The sequence below is a fragment of the Drosophila tropicalis genome, unplaced genomic scaffold, assembly GCF_018151085.1.
Source record: "Drosophila tropicalis isolate 14030-0801.00 unplaced genomic scaffold, ASM1815108v1 contig_805, whole genome shotgun sequence".
Taxonomy (NCBI): Eukaryota; Metazoa; Arthropoda; class Insecta; order Diptera; family Drosophilidae; genus Drosophila; species Drosophila tropicalis.
In genome coordinates, this window is record NW_027173295.1 from 618388 (window position 1) to 636252 (window position 17865).

General features: G+C 35.8%; 1 protein-coding gene and 1 pseudogene across 1 annotated transcript in view; both read right to left on the reverse strand.

Moving 5' to 3' along the window:
* Positions 1 to 17865, reverse strand: part of LOC137580004 (uncharacterized) — a 119580-nt gene that overhangs the window by 87693 nt on the left and 14022 nt on the right. The gene's annotated exons all lie outside the window — the stretch shown is intronic.
* LOC137580034 (succinate dehydrogenase [ubiquinone] flavoprotein subunit, mitochondrial-like) lies at positions 10764 to 15472 on the reverse strand (annotated as a pseudogene).

A 17865-nucleotide genomic window follows, 5' to 3' on the forward strand; every position in this document is an offset into this window, starting at 1 on the left:
AGGAGCAACGACAGAGCAACAACAGAGCAAGTTCAAAGCGACTAGTTTCCTTCGTCCTTCCCGTTTCCGTTCCTGTTTTCTTTTTTTTTTTTTTTTTGTTATTATTCCCCTTTGCTCTTCGCCGGGCAATCCTCATGGACAAGCATAGCATTTTTACGGCAAAACGCGCGCTCTTTTTTGGACCCTGGAGGGCGAGAGCAAGACTCTCTGTCTGTCCGTGGCATCCACAAAACATTCACCGCATGTTTTTGCTTTGTCTCACCCAGTTTCTCTTTACTTACTCCCGGTCCCCTGTCCCCTTCTCTCTCTCTCTCTCTCTCTCCCGTTTGGTTTCTGTGTCGTGGATTTAAGAAACAGGAGAGAAAAAAGAGATAACAACAACAAGGAAGGGGGAAAAAAACACACTCTACTTCAAGCTTCAGTGTAGTACTTTGGCCACATTACAGCGGTAGCTTAGCCAAGTTTTCAGTGGGCGGAAAATTCATATATATATATATATATATAGGGGGCGGTTTAGAAAGATTATAGTGTCAGCTTGTTGCTTTCAGGCTTTGTGTATTAAGTGCAATTAGCAATACTTTCACTTGTCCAAAACAGATGCAAGCCAAGAAAAAAAATCAACCCAAAAAATTCAATTCCAGACATTTAGCAAATGAAATGGAAGGAAAGTCCTAATGCCTATCCCAAAACCCATTATATAAAATTTAACTTGGAATAATTCTTCCTTGGCGGCAATTGTAAATTATTGAATAATGTAGTTTTCAAACTTAAAATGAAAATCTAATTATTGTAAATGCAAAAACATAGAGTACTCTCTGCCATTTGATTCAAATCTTTCATAAAAAAACACACACTGCCTAATCAAAGCAGTTTGGGAGAGAAAAAAGTGTTCTTCCATCATGACAACGGATGGGTTCCCACTTTTCCCCATCGAATTGGCATGTGGATGGGTGGAAATGATGTCACTTAGAAAATTAGTGAGTAAACAAGGACTCTTTTATAACAATCCCGTCACGAGTGAGTTTTCAGTTAAATCGAAAGAGGTCAACAAAGGAATAAAGATTATATTATATAAATTGTCTCATGGATAAACATTTTCCGAAGGTCCAGAATTGTCTATCTGTCTTGTTAGGCTCAGGAAAATGGTTTTTATTTACAAATTTTTGTACCCATTACCAAAATAAATCATGTTTTCCGTATTTAAAAATCAATTTGTAAAAAATTCTTCACAATTTGTGTACTTCTCACTATACAAAAATTGTATATATGTTATCGCATTGATTAACATGCTAATAAAAATGCCGGAGAAGAACATCCTATCACATATCATATTCATATTCCAAATGTAGTTACGTATGGGCTGAATCAGCAATTGTAACTCGAAACAGGCATACTGTAAATAGAAAGACATATAGATGGCTAAAGCTGGAGTTCTTGAACTTTACCATTTGCTGTATCTCACCTTTCCGTTTAAAAATCGAGCAAATCTTCGTACTACCACTTCCTGTAGACACAAATGCTTCATTTGAATAACGAATATTTGATCGGATATAGCGATTTCACGATGTTTAAGTCGATCATTACATATTGTGATTAGAAATGTGGCCATAAATCCATATACAAGAGTGCTTAACTTATGATATAGAAAGAATTTCAATCGATACTGCTTAGCCAATTCGATGCGGGAATTTAAACAATATACTGTATAAGCTCCTTCATATGTGCTATAGCACATGAAGCCGTATAGGGCGGTGGAACATTTAAGCCAAACCTCAGACACTTGATCATGAAGCCGACCCATTCTACTGTAGAGATTTAACGTGGCCACAAACTTTCGAGCCCTCCTAACTGTCGGTGCCTCTCGTTGCGATATATGTTTTCTATAGGACTCCAAAAATATAAGCAGAGAGCGTTGCCAACTCAACGCATGTAACAAATACAGAAAATATGAGGTAAAAATCAACTCGAAAAGCAAAACATTCATTGTTGGAAATCGTACGTATAATATCTCGGATTTTTTAGGTGTATACTGAGCCCAAACATGTCGCAATGTAAACATTAAGTTCATACAGAAAATTACGATTAAATCCATATCGTATGTGATGTGGTTGGAGCCAAATGTCTTCCTTATGCCACGTTGGATCCGTAATAGTCCGTTCACACTTGAAATGCAAAGTGAATTGTATGACCGACTATGTGCCAGTTGGACCAGCCGGATGGTGACCGCGAAATTCACCCATAGAGTGGTAAGTATATGAATCACGTAGTAAGCTCCATTTCCAATATCATAGTTATCATCCCGATCAGTTATAAACATGAAGAAAAGGGAATAAAATAAAAATAAATAAAAACTGTCCAGTGCTAACAAAAAAAACTTTATAATCGTTGCACAAAATGCCCATTGCCAGGATATGTGATGATTTTTCAGTAGTCCAAGTTCTGCACTATACCGAAACGATCCCAAATATAAAAGGCGACAAATATGATACACACTTTCAGACGACAATTGAACAAATAGTTTAAGTAACTTTCGTTTCCTATTTTTCAGTTGTACACGAACGAACGGCATTTCGATAAGTGTTGATTGGAATGAATATTGTGTATACGCAATGTTGAACCATCATATAAGTTAATTAGCTAAATGCAATGTGACATTAATAAAAATAATTTATACATTTAAATAGAAAATGTTCCAAAATAATGGGCACAACCAAGTCACCCGTCTGTCCGTTTGTCCGTGCGAGTAATACACAAAAATTAATTTTAACGGGACGTCGTAATCAAATTGGTTTCCTTCCGTAAACCAAGCAGATAAGCAATGAGCGAGATTTTGTTTTAATATAGAACTAGTTTTAGTTTAGTTTAGTTGACTGTAAAATAGTCTGTCATATTCAAATATTTTAACCATCTATAACTAACATCTGAAGTTAAATTAGTTCTGTTCCATTATATTTTACATAGTCAGAAAACCTGGCCTGCTAAGTAATTAAGAAAAAGCGCAACAAAATAATTAATCTAGATTAAAATCTATTTAATTCATATTTTTAATACAATAAATAATTAATGCGTATATTGTTTTGCCATGATTAGTGCATCCGTTTATGTTAAACAACAACAACAGCAAAAAAACTACTAATTAATTAATTTTGGGGCAGCAAACTTATTGTTTGAACCAAATAATTCTGCCCACAACACAGAAGCCGCAAAATTATGATGCCATCATATACATACATGTGTGGTGTATGGTTTAATGTGTGTGTGTGTGTTTGGGTATTTGAGGGTATACAACCGTCTCTTCTATACCAGTATTTTTGTATTTTTCAACTCAGCTTTCTGGGAAATTATACAAACACATTCAAACATTTTGTACTGGTCGTTATTTTTGTTGTTGTTTTCAGTATAGCTGCTGCTGCTGCTGCTGGGTAAATAAAACGGAAAACAAATGAATATAAATGTGAAGTAAACTAAGTCCTTGGCAAAAACAACAAGAAGAAAAAACACCAAATGGAAAAATGAAACAACTGAGAGAGAGAGAGGAGTGAGAGAGAAGGAGAAAAACAACTATGAAGCAAGGAGTCCAGGACCCTAGACAGGAATGCAATGGAAAACCGGGGAAAAATGAAAATAGCAAGAGGAAAATATTCGTTATTGTTTAATATTTTTCGTGCTCATCTTTGCCTGTTGGCCAACACGAGAAAGACATACAAAAATATAAAAACGAAACCAAAGACAGTTTCAACTTGAAATCATTAATGGGAATGGTCAGATACGATGGCTGAGGGTGAGTGGGTAATGGGGGCTTGTAGGAAACATTTGGTCACTCTCAGTGTTGATGCACATTTTCCATTATTTTCCACTTGTTTAACAAACTAGTTCCAAACTGAATACAACCAGAAGCACTCCAACGCCAACTCATTGATATTACTCATGCGTCACGTTGTTTGCCTCGGCCCCAAGCACAAAATTGGAAAACGCGGTAAAAGGCAAAGAGGCAAAAGGCAAATGGTAAATGGCACTAAGGGCAAAGCCAACAGTAAAGCAAAATGGGTGGTTTGCATGGAGTGAAGCGAAAGGCAAAGGAAAGCTATTTTTCCTCTTGCTTTGACATAATAAAATGATAAATGAAAACGTGAACTTTAAAGCTAAATGCATTTTAATTTGAAAAATGAAAAGAGAGAGAAAACAAAAAGCGGCACGGAACGAAACGAAACAAACATCCCAAAGGAACGACCAAGCCCGACACGAAATTGGAGACCAACTCCCGTTTTCTCCGATTCTCCAAGGTCCAGTTCGAGGTTCAAGTTAAAAGCGTGAAAACTTAGGGGAATAGATAGAAAAAAAAATAGATGAAGAATGAAAAGCATGAAAGAAAAACGTTTTGCTCATTTTTCTTGTTTGCTCTTAATTATGCATTCCCAGTTTGAACATTGTACAGATTTGTAGTAGCTCCTGCTTCTCATTCTCTCTCAACCTATCTGCTTCTCTATGTTTTCCTGAGCATTTCCTTATGCAAAACTCATTTTACTCCTTCTCTTCCATCCTCTGTGTAGGTGCTCAGGGTTTACTCGAGTATAAGGTAAACGTCATGAATTTTTTCCTGCTCTCTTTCTCGAGAGTTAACAGGACAATCCATGGATTCTTGTTGACGTGTGGCTTGTGTCATGGTTTATAAATGATATAGAAAGCTATTTAAAATGTCAACGGGTAGATGAGGTAATAGAACTTCAGAAAGTCAATCATATGGAAACAAACAAACTATCAAATGATAGTTACAAACAGGACAAAGCTTAATGGAACCCTGAAATCTCTTTTCTCATAAAAATCGAATCACATTGAAGGAATGCATAATAGACTTTTTTTTATTTGAAATCTGTTGGCATTTTTGATTTTATGCCAAAAATACATTTTTTAATCAAGAGAATAAGCTAAATAAAAGTGGGAGATTTTATGTCAATCGTAAAGGTAATTAAATAGGCATTTATCATCGTTGAGAAACATGAATACCAATAACAATTTCTATATGAGCCAGAAATCAACATCAATTCAATAGACATTAATTTTCTGTAGTCTAGTTTCAAGCTGGCAGCTTCATCAAATTGCAATTAAATTTCAATAGCATGCCTTTAGGCTTTGGGCACAGCAAGAAAACACACACACACACGCACACAAAAATTGATTTACAATTTTTCAACAATTTCACAAGCAAATTGGTAGCATCAATATACAAACATCTATTTTCGAAAACGCCGGAGAAAGGAAAGAGGCGACTCTCCTCCATCTGCCCAGAGAGATAAAAATGTTTGTAACTACAAAATACAAATTGAAAATTTTGTTGGTGCGTTGTTTTTTGTTGTTGTTAGTATTTTGTTTTTTTTTTTTTTTTTACCAAACTTATTTGGGGCATCTGGTTTTGTTTGAGGTACCGGATGAGACACACACACACACAAACGAACGCATACCTGAAAATAAATAAATCGAAATATAAAATGAATTTTATTCATGCCAAATTTTGTATAATTTATTAATAAATCAAATTCGAGCTGGCGAAAGTTTTTAGCCAAAGAGAACAATTTCGAATGCACAAACCGAAAATAGAAACAGAAAACGAGAACAAAAAATTATTTTTCAGTTTCGCATAGCTTGCATAGTTAGTTTAAAGTGGGAGATATGCTTTTGGGCCGGAGATGTTGTTGGGTCTTAAATGCTTTTGATACAGTTTCAAGGGTGGAGGGAGGCCCAAAGCGATGCTAATGGAAAAGGCGATGATGCCAATGAAGACGATGATGATGTTGTTGTTGGTGTTGTTGTTGTTGTCCTGGCCTGGAGTCTATCTAGTATGCTTAGAGAATTTGTGTGTGTGTGTGTGTGTTTGATAGTAGAGATGAAACGAGTCCGATGATTGAGTGTAAAGGCATAAAAGCAGCAGCATACAATATAAATGATGAACTAACCAGTTTGAAGAGTACCACAGACTGTGCCAAAAGCGAGATGAAAAACTGCATAAACTAAGTTGAGAGTTAGACCAAAAGCCGGATCTTCATGTAATACCCAAAATCCATGAACACTTTTGTAAATTGATGCTCTTGATGTTTCAGAGTACCTACGCCAATCCATAGCTTAAAAGAGAATCGCAAATGTTGGAACTGCAAGATATTGGGTAAACCAATTAGGATTCTTTGACTGCAAAGCGGAAACGCATTGCTGAAAGCGACAAAAACAAATATGGCCAACAAACATTTTTTATGCAAGTGCCAGCATTTTGTACACTTTTCGCCTTACAGAATGTGCCTAAAAATACTTGCACTAACTTAAATACACTTTATTTACCAAGCTAGAATTTAGATTATTGCATACTTCTAGGCCCAATTTGGTTTCTTTCAAAATATGTTGGAAAGTTTCTTATAACATAAATTTGATATTTGCATATTAAAATTTGTGATTTTAGCATATTTCAGCTTAATCATTTATAAATGCAGTCAAAAATTCCTATTACATTTCCATTTTTATTGATCTGGAACAGAATTTCTATCATAAAATTTGGCTTTAATTACAAAATCTGAAGAGTTGGGCAATAAATGTTGTTAATTGGCTTTAAAGTCCAGTTTAGAGCAAACATTCCCCTAATTACTCTTACACAATATGATAGGAATAGCTTTTTTATAATATAATTCACAAACATTAAAAAATTTATCGAAAATTCGCATTTCATAACAACAATATTGATCAAAAGATTAATATCAACCTCAAATTTTCTTTTTTCCAACTGTAAATTCCCTAATTTTTAGCTCTATCAATTTTTACAGAATTATATCCTTTTTAATCCCAAATTCAGTGTGAGTTTTTACACTCCTTAAAAACTAAAGACATTTTGACACACGTTACCTAAAACTTATTTTCAAACTTTCCAAATTAAATTAACTCAACTCCAAATGAGTAAATGTAAGGTGAAATTTGTTAAATTCATTGTTATTCATGGATTTTGTAGTTTCGATATATAATATGGAAATTCACCAAGTCAAATTGATCCCCAAAATTGGCAATATTATTATTTAATATTTAAGAATATAAATATACTTCACGTGACATAAAAATTGGTTCACTTCCCTCGTCCCAAGTAACTTGGCCAAAGTTCGAGTTGTATCTAAATAAATGCTTTGATTCCCAATGGTTAAGCTAGAAACCAAAAAAAAAAAAAAAAAAAGAAGAAGAAGAAACCAACTAAAAGGGTAGACGAAAATCAAATAAGCAACTAAACATTTCGACCAGAAGCCAACCCAACCAACTAACCCAATGGCTGGCAACAAAAGTTTTGTTGTAGCCGCAGGAAAGTTGAATCAGGCGAACCATTCTTTATGGGCAAAATAATTGGGAGGGGAACTGGCATATGCATATACCGTTGCTTTGTGGTGTGTGGGTATGTGTGTGGGAAGAGAATCATAAAAATAAATGAAAAGGTCACTTTGTTGTATTGGTTGTGAGACAATTTAACACAGGCAAAATGTCTATGTCTGCGTCTGTAATTTTTTGTGTCGGTTGCCACAAAACAAAATAGCAACAATTGAGGATCTCTTCTATTTCTCCTATTACCACTACTCACTAAACCAGGCAACCACCCACACACACACTCACATTTATACACAGGCCTACATGAATGGCATACCAAATAGTTTTGTTCTTCGAGTGTATGGCCCAATGGTTGGGAAATGGTGGGGCAGGGGGAAAAGCGGGATGAGACGGGGGGTTACTAAATTGCTGTTGCTGTTACTGGTGTATGGCTAGCATCAAACATTTTACCATTTTTGCTGTGTGTACTCGTCGTAGGCAAAGTATTTATGCGGCATGTTCTGTTGGCTTTTCATTTGTTTTCCCGCACACACACACACACATCACACACACGCACATGCATACTCTCGCATACACACAGATGCATAAGCCTTAACAAACGCCATTATTGGACCCACACACATACACAGACGCCCATATGTGGCTAAAATGAACATGTTAAGTTTTCAACAGCTATAAATTATTCCTTTACCAGGCAGGCTCTCTGCTATTGCCACAACCTCTTCGTGTTGAGGATTTTTTTTTTCTTCTTCTTTTTTTTCGTATGTTAAATGCTCCTAAATGAATATAATTTATTGTGGTCGTTAGTAGAATATATCCAAGCTACACTTCAGAATATTTATTTTGAAGTGTTATTTATCATTAAAATAAAAACAATGGGAAAAATCTCACTTTATATATTTGAAAATTTCTTCCTGCTGTGCTTGATTAGTATGTACAAACCCCTCTTCTTCTTCTTCTTCTTCTTTACTTACTAGTTTCAGAAAATTCTGATATACCCAATTTTTGTGCAGTAAAACGGGGCAATTATTTTATATTAGCCAACTGTCAAGTGCAGAGATTTTTACTAAAAACTCAATTAAAATCACTTGAAAAGTAAACCAAATATATGGTTGGCCATAAAAAGCAATCATGTGACAAAAACAAATGCACATTGGTAATTTATATATTTGAAGTATTTAAAAGAAAAGCAAATTGATTGAAATAAACAAAAGAGGACAATCTCTTTCAATTGAATCTCTTGATGTAACCCTGTTGATTCCTAAATTGATGCATTTCAATTGCAACATTTTTTGTATTTCCTCAGAATTTTTGAACAAAAATAAAAGGATAATTTATTCGCAGGACATTGACCTTTTTGGCCAGGGTATGCTAGAATTTTTGGTCGTTTATGATTAGGCCTATCAATCTGCATGTACATATGTACTTAAGTATTGTTAATATTCTAGTTCCCTTTGGACTATTTTTTTTGACTAACTTCTAAAAGTAATATGTTAATTAAATTAGAATTTAGCATATTTTAAAATGCCATAAAACACTTGAAAATTAATAACCATTGAATAAGAACAAATAAATAAATGGTAAGACATACAAATACATATATATAACCCCAAAAGGGTGAGGTCTTTCTTCTGCCTGTTATATAAAATTTTGCTCACTTTAATATACCTTTTCTAGGATTATATAAAAATTCTCTCACTCTAAGATTCCATTCGCTTTCAGATTAAAATTGATCTCAAGTTATTTTAAAAAGAACTTTGAATTTCTCCCTAAATGCCCTTGGTTTACTTTCTAACTATAATTGGAACCACATCCTGTAAGGCCATAGAAAACTATGATCTATTCTTAAAGATAATTAGTATTTTACCAATTCATATATACCAAAGTTTTTTTGTTTCTACTCTTAGTCGGCAAGTAGTTTTGAAGCTTGCATTCAGGCAGTCGGTATAAAGAAATCAGTTGCCCTCTTTTCGGCTCAAAATATATATTGTTTTAGTTGTTTAAACTAAAAGCCACTAAATGGACCAAGCGCTTTGCTTAATGGGTATACTTATTTTTTTAATTATTTCTCTTTATTTCAGAATTGCAATTCAATTACAAATTGTCTAAATAGTAACAAAGAAACTCACCTAAAATTAATCAAATGCATTGGCGGAAAACAATTCTCATTGCATAATATATTAGTAAAAATATGAAATTTCTTTTGTAAAAAAAAGAGTTGCATAAATACTTAAGCTTTCAAGCTAAATATAGGTTAGTATTTAAATCTATATTTTTGGATGTTCGCAAATATCGCAATCATTTGACAATTATGTAATTCAATAAGTAGGTTTCAGGTGAACGAAAATTAGTCTAAGTAAGCATTGCAATGAAAATTATTTAGTTCATTAGTTGACTGAGTTGACTTAGCCAAACAGTCAATCTCAATTTAATATATTTGTAAATTTCTCGAAATTCAGCTCGGATTGTTACTATTATTTATCTAACAATGTTCGACCTGTTTAAATGCGGTTTTCTTGTGAGCGTCATTTTTGTGGTAATTGAAAATACCGTTGCCGAGGCCTTGTATGAGTTTGAGAGTATCAAGGAAAGTGACCATGACTTACAAGAAGTGTCACGCTCCCTTGTCGTGATAGGCGAAAATGATTGGACAAATCTGTTGACTGGTGAATGGATACTGAGCATTTGCGTTAAGGAAAGTGAAAACTGCAGGAACTTGGAGATGAAAGGATATCAATTAGCTATTTCGACTGTGTACAGCAGTCTCAATATCGGCATTGCCATTTTGGATCTAACCAAGAAATCAACTCTACTACGACGTCTATCAATCGACGAGTTGCCCACTTTGTATCATGTGATAGATGGTAAATTTCGTCGTCTAGATCCCGATTTGGATATGACGGCATTGCGTCAACTGGTCGAGAATCAGGAGTGGTCATCGATTTCGGCGCTACCATTTTGGAGGCATCCAACATCTATTTGGATATGTCTGTCTGTCTTTGCATATAAAAGTACTTTGGATCTATTGGAATCGGGAACTGTCGGCTACGATTATGAAATGTCTGTGTGGTTTATTTATCTAATGCTCACTGGCATAATTATCATGATCATTTGGGTGATATACCTTTGTTGCAGCATTTTATATTTTGTCGTACATTCTCTAGCACGAAATTAAAAGAGGACCACCGTAAAGGATGGAAAGAAAAAACGGAATGGAGATGCCCCTAAAAAAAAAAATGTATAAAGTCGGAACCGAATGGAGATGCCGCTAAAAAAAATGTATAAAGTCGGAACATAATAAACATAATGTGAACAAATAAGTAGAAGATGGTATTACTTTATCTGTAGAAAAATGCATTATAAAAGTTATTAATTTGTTCGTATTGCCGGCGGTAGGAATGGGAATAGATCATTAGCGTCTAGGCGCAACCCTCATCACCCCTGGCGAACGTTAGTTTTCTCTTTTCATGTACCGGTGTGGGCACTATACAGTCGTCTATACAGTCCTTGAAATCCTTGCGTGTATGCGAACTACGCGATTCCTTTCGGTTCTCCATAGCTGTGATTATGCGAACTGCATTGGCCAGCATATTTTGCAATTCAAGAGTCTAAACCAGATCGGTGTTCCATATCAGAGTCCCATCGAAAACTTTCACATCCTTGAATTGCTGACATAACTCGGCCACCTTCTCTAGTCCCTCCTTAAGCAATTTATTCTCACGGAATACGGCTGCATGTTTGGTCATTGTAGGTTGCAATTTGAGACGTTTAACAACCGTCGGTATTTTGGCATCGGCAGAATGTAATTTCATGAAATTATCCATTGACTGTTTGGTGGCATTCTCATCGATTGCTGGAATATCTTCGCCGGGACAGGGCAAACGAACGTCCAAACACGATTAGGTCGAGCAGCGAACTGGCACCCAAACGATTTGCCCCGCCTCGCCGCAGGCATAGAGACCGGGCACAATCCCATCGTGGCCATCGTGCAATATAAGTGGTGGGTATGCCGCCCATAGTATAATGCACAGTTGGCAATACTAGGACTGGTTCCTTGGTCACATCGACTTGCCATTATAGCTGGCAATCGTTCACGTGTGATCCTTGCATCGATGTTATACAGCTGCAGGTGTAAATGATCCTTGACACAACTATTGCCATTTAGGACTTTCATAGCTATGGCACGAGCCACAACATCGCGATAGGCCAAATCTTTGTCCTCCGTGAAATGTTTTGGATCTTTGACACTCCATGAAACGTTCGCCTTTGCCGTTAACAAAGAGTCATTCCTCGCTGCGTACACCTTAGTTGACGAGGCAGCCGGATCCGTAGATTCCAGTTGGATGAAATTGCACAAATTGCATGTCTTTTAGTGGTGGCTATTGACGCGATACCCAGGCAGTGCCATCTCCAGTGCACGTGTGCCCGGCTTTAGTGGAAATATAAACACGGCCGCATCCCCCAGTAGCAACCACAGAATTCATGGCCGTGAAACAATGAAAGGTGTTAACGTTCAGCTTCCACTCCAAACAGCCCACGCAAGGCCCCTGACACAAAATTAGATCGTGTACAAAATAGTCCATATAATAATGGCATTGGTCATCATATTTTAAGATCTGGCCATAAAGAGTGTGTACGCCTGGCCACACCGCCGTTCCCATAGTCCAGAGTCTGACCGTCTTCTGTGCGGGAAAAGGGCATTCCATATTGATCTAGTTTAGAGACAACTGACTCAGCCTCTCGGCACATATGCTGTATGGTATTCTGATCGCCCAGCCAGCAGTCATTGGCCTAACCGTATCATAGAAATTAAATTTCTATTCATCCTTGTGCACAGTGGTCGGCCACTGTATGGAATCGGGTGGGAAATAGCTTCGATAGCATCGCCGTCTTGAAGCCCTTCTTGGCCACCTCAAATCCAGCTGGCATTCCGGCCCCGCCAGCTCCCATTACAACGACATCGTACTTATGATTGCACATAATATAGTCCAAGGCATCCTAAAATCGCCGCATTTTATGCAAAAACCGCCAAAAATTGCACTGGACCCATTCGCGTTTCAATATTCTGCCGTAAAGTTGACTCATTTTTCCCATGTTTTTTCCTTTACTATTTTTTTATGCCAAGTTTGGTAACTATTGCTTGAGTATAAGGCTCCAGAAGGTTACAAATGGTTAAGATATAGTTCCTAAGAGCTGTACTCTGCTGTCATTTAAGAGTAAACCAAACTTTTTGGGCCTTAACTTGTAGAGAATCAAGTTTAGGCCCAAAAAACATTTATAATCGTCTGATGCTTATTGAGGAACTAGCTTGCATGGATCTAGGCAGTCGATCAAGCATGTGGTATAAGGAAACCCAAAGTCGTTGAACTTATCTTAAGATCATCGATTTAATCTGTCTAAGTCACTTATGAAATAAAGAAAAGCTTCATTTTTTTTATTTTTTGTGTTTTCTCAGCTGTTGTTTGCCAAGTAACACTATTCTACAATTGCAGTTGAACTGTCGATTAACTTAAAGTTAAGAATTTCCAAGTAAATCCTTTAGTTGTGCCAACAAAATGGCAAAAAAAAAAAAGACAGACATTGCAAACTGCCGCTCAAACCTTGGACCTTTCCTGGGTGGAGGAGTGCGGAGGTGAGACTGCAAACAGCAGAAAAGAGAGAAAGAAAACAAAAAAACAAGAACAACAACACAAACACGAGGAAGAGGGGAGGAGAAACATAACAAATAAAAAAAAAAAAGAGGTTTGTTTCGTACCCAGGGTAAACATACTTAAGCGAAACGAAAACACAAATTACACTGCTTTACCAAACAGAGCCCAAAACGTTCAGCAGGCAGTATGTAAATGAGTCTAAAGAAAAAGAAACACGAACGAAACACGGCGAGTCTAGAGCAAATAGTGGAATTGGTCGATCGATTAGGCCCAGGCCCTGGCCTAGAGGACCATTCCGGGTCTGAGACTGAGACTGAGACTGGGACTGGAATTGCTACAGCGATAGCGACAACGACTGGGTTCTACGGGGGGCGAGAGTTGAGGGCAAACGAAAGACTTCGAACACAAACTACATCGTGTTGTTGTTGTTTGGTTTTTCCCGTCGGCAGCAGCAACAGCAGCAGCTCGTATCGGATCCCTAATTGCCCACGGCATCCTTTTACATATCCTGCGGGTCTCGTGTGTGTTTCTGTGTTTTATGAGTTTACAACCTCAGCCTAATTGAGGCGGGGGAAGTTCGCTTAGGCCTGTCATAAAATCGAATTGTTTGCCAACACACGGAGAAAGGATTTGCCATAAACTGAGCACAATAATCAACAACAAATGTAAAAGAAAAACGCCGCTACAATGCAATGCGGTGAATATTTAGGGCAAGGTCAAGGCCCAGACAAAAACAGAAAGGGTTGAAGGGTGGCAAACATTTCCATGGAATCCATCCTACCGATAATACTATTATATGGTAGGCAAAACAGTTGTTCAAGTTGTTTTTGTTGCTCCTCTCTCTTCTTAATGAAAATTTGTGGTCTTCATTTAATGAATGGTCGGTTGATCAGTTGCTCGGTCGGTTGGTCGGTTGGTCGAATACGAGGCATCGAAATAATGATTGCATTTCTTTTCTACCTATCCCATTAGCTTTTTCCTTTTTTCTCTTAACCAAAAAATAAAATAAAAAACAACATACAAACAAACAAAAAATGTTGAAAAAGGGGGGGCAACCGGCACCTCCCTCTCCACTGAGGTTCTTTTATTACAATATTTGCCTTGTCTTGCGTTGTCTCTTTCTCTATCTTCTTTCTTTGATTGAATTTCAAAGTTTGTTGATTTTTCTCATTTTTCTTTTTAGTCGACCAACCCCTTCTGGTTGATCTCTATGTCCATAAGGTCCATTGACATGCGGCGATGACTTGGTTCAAAAGACACATAAAACGTAGAGAAGAATAATCGACATTTTGACGTTTTGTCTGGCGCGTGATCCATGGCCAACATTTTTTTAATCAATCCCATAAGCTTTCTTTATCCATATATGTACAAATCATACATAGATATATGAAGGTACATATATACAATCAATAATATTTTATTATATGCATTGATTAAAATCAGTTAACATTCATATTAAACCAATAAATACAAGAATGTATATCTAAAAACCAATTTTACTCGGCTCTAAAATTATATATCTTTACAACGATCTAAATATCATCAACAAAAATTGTGGCAAAGTGCTTTCCCAGTTGAAATCAAAACAAATGAATCAGTATTATATGTACCTATATAAGTATGTAAGTTTAAAGTTCTAGTTGTGAAAATTTCTAATATATTTTAGATTAACTATTACAGGCATTTCAATGATCATTACATGAATGCATTAAAAAGTAATTGAACTCTAATTTTATTTTAAACTTTTAAATAAAAGGTAAAAAGGTGAAATAGTAGACTTATGTCATCTTTTAATTTCGTGCTAGAGAATGTACGACAAAATATAAAATGCTGCAACAAAGGTATATCACCCAAATGATCATGATAATTATGCCAGTGAGCATTAGATAAATAAACCACACAGACATTTCATAATCGTAGCCGACAGTTCCCGATTCCAATAGATCCAAAGTACTTTTATATGCAAAGACAGACAGACATATCCAAATAGATGTTGGATGCCTCCAAAATGGTAGCGCCGAAATCGATGACCACTCCTGATTCTCGACCAGTTGACGCAATGCCGTCATATCCAAATCGGGATCTAGACGACGAAATTTACCATCTATCACATGATACAAAGTGGGCAACTCGTCGATTGATAGACGTCGTAGTAGAGTTGATTTCTTGGTTAGATCCAAAATGGCAATGCCGATATTGAGACTGCTGTACACAGTCGAAATAGCTAATTGATATCCTTTCATCTCCAAGTTCCTGCAGTTTTCACTTTCCTTAACGCAAATGCTCAGTATCCATTCACCAGTCAACAGATTTGTCCAATCATTTTCGCCTATCACGACAAGGGAGCGTGACACTTCTTGTAAGTCATGGTCACTTTCCTTGATACTCTCAAACTCATACAAGGCCTCGGCAACGGTATTTTCAATTACCACGAAAATGACGCTCACAAGAAAACCGCATTTAAACAGGTCGAACATTGTTAGATAAATAATAGTAACAATCCGAGCTGAATTTCGAGAAATTTACAAATATATTAAATTGAGATTGACTGTTTGGCTAAGTCAACTCAGTCAACTAATGAACTAAATAATTTTCATTGCAATGCTTACTTAGACTAATTTTCGTTCACCTGAAACCTACTTATTGAATTACATAATTGTCAAATGATTGCGATATTTGCGAACATCCAAAAATATAGATTTAAATACTAACCTATATTTAGCTTGAAAGCTTAAGCTTCATATTTTTACTAACTTGTAATATATTAAGCAATGAGAATTGTTTTCCGCTAATGCATTTGATTAATTTTAGGTGAGTTTCTTTGTTACTATTTCGACAATTTGTAATTGAATTGCAATTCTGAAATAAAGAGAAATAATTTAAAAATAAGAATTAAAATAGATATTAATTATTTACTAAAATCACTAATTTCTCAAAATTTAAAATTGATTTATCAAACCTTTTTGTTTGCTTGCTCAAAGATACCTTTCATTTTTTACATTTCTAAATCTATTTCAATTTTTTTCAGACATCGGCTTAAGGGACAACAACAATTCTAAAACAAGTTGATCCCTAATTATATTGAATTTATTATTATTATTATTATAAGTATGGGATATAGTTGTAAACTATCAACCTAACTATATTTCTCGTTTTTCAGTTGCCCAAATGACTGGGTCACTTAGACATGTCATCTACCGAGGACTTCTATATGGAATTGAAAGCTAGTAAAATGATTTTGAAACTCAAACAAATTCAAACCCAAAAAAAACCCAAATATGTCATTTGATAATCCATTTTAAATCAGGATCTTCTAAACTTAAGACTGTGTTGATGTCAATCACTAAGTTTTGTTTTCATTTCAGAAGCAGCAGCAATTTCTCTTAATTTTGAAAAAATTGTGTTTTTTATTGTGTTCAAGATAATCGTTTGAATGGTTTTCGATTGTAATTTCCAAGTATTTTGGAATATGGCACTACCAAGTCTCACAATCAATTTAAACTCAAGTTGTATGTCGTGTTTAAATCTTAACCAAAATAACACCAAGGATTTTGTCATTGTTTTGTAAATGAATTAAAAATCTTAATTAAAATAAAACATATTTTTTAAAACAATCAATAAATATTTTAAGTCAAATCATGCAGTCCTTGGTAGATGAGTTGTTTATATGGCCAAGTCAATAAGGCAACTGAATAACGAGGATCCGGGTTCGAATCCCAGGCTTAGAATCCTTCTTCTAAGTCAGAAGGCCTTAGTTGCCTTAGATTAATGACAACAAAATAAAAAACTATAGACTAGTGCTTAAATATTTTTGGTGTAGTAGTTTTGGGAAAAAGCGAAACAAAGAAAAAACGCAACAAAGATAAATCACTCTGTATCACCAATTCCATCGATAATGTTAAAAATTGGAAAAATTAGTCAAAATCATCGAGCTATGCTTATTCATGTTTTTGCACTTAATTTTCCAGTTAATTAATTTTTATTACTCTTTGCACTAGATATTGGACACGATTAGTAGTAAAAATCTTTTTTCAGATGCAACATCGAGGAATGTCTTTGAAACCAAAGCAAAAACAGGTGAAAATCATTCAAAATTTGAATACGAGAACTTGTCGGATTTTGTAAACTGTTTACCTTTGAACTCAGTTTTCCTATGCTCATTGCACGCTGGGGCATGCTGCGCTCCTCTATATTGGACATTCCCACAAACCGTCATCATCATACATACATGATAGTTGATTACAAATTCGAGCTTTGTATATCAATATGAAGTACTGAAAGCTTGTGTATTGCTGGTCTTGCTGAGCCCTTTGCAAAGAGGTATACACTGGCCTTTGTACAGTGTATCATGGCAACCATGGCATTGGCCACATTGCCAGCCTTCTCTCTATACAAAGGAAGAAATGCCTACAGGTTTACATGCAATTTGGGAAATGAATTCAGCCGCCCTCAGATTCTTGCAAACGCAATACTCTGCCTGAAGCAAACGCCTCACAAAGTAGATGCAACAATCTGATGCATTTCATGGCCGTGAAGCCAAAATGAAATCGTAGGCTTTAATCGCTGATGATCAGCATTTGGAATTAATTCATTTCTCACATTTAAAATAAGTCCTAGATACAGATAGCTGTTATTTGAACCGTTAGTCATCGATTTTGTGTGCAAAATTCGTTCCGATTTTTATTGATTCTAAATTACTTGTAAATAAAGGTTTAGACTCATAAAAAAAAAGGTTAACACCAACCAAAACCGTATCAAATTGAATTCAAGTCCCAATTCCCATCCCAGGCCCCCTTCCAAAACAGAAAGACGAAAAAAAAACCAGCTTCAAGTTCGAAAAATAAAAAAAAGTGGATATATTTCGGTCACA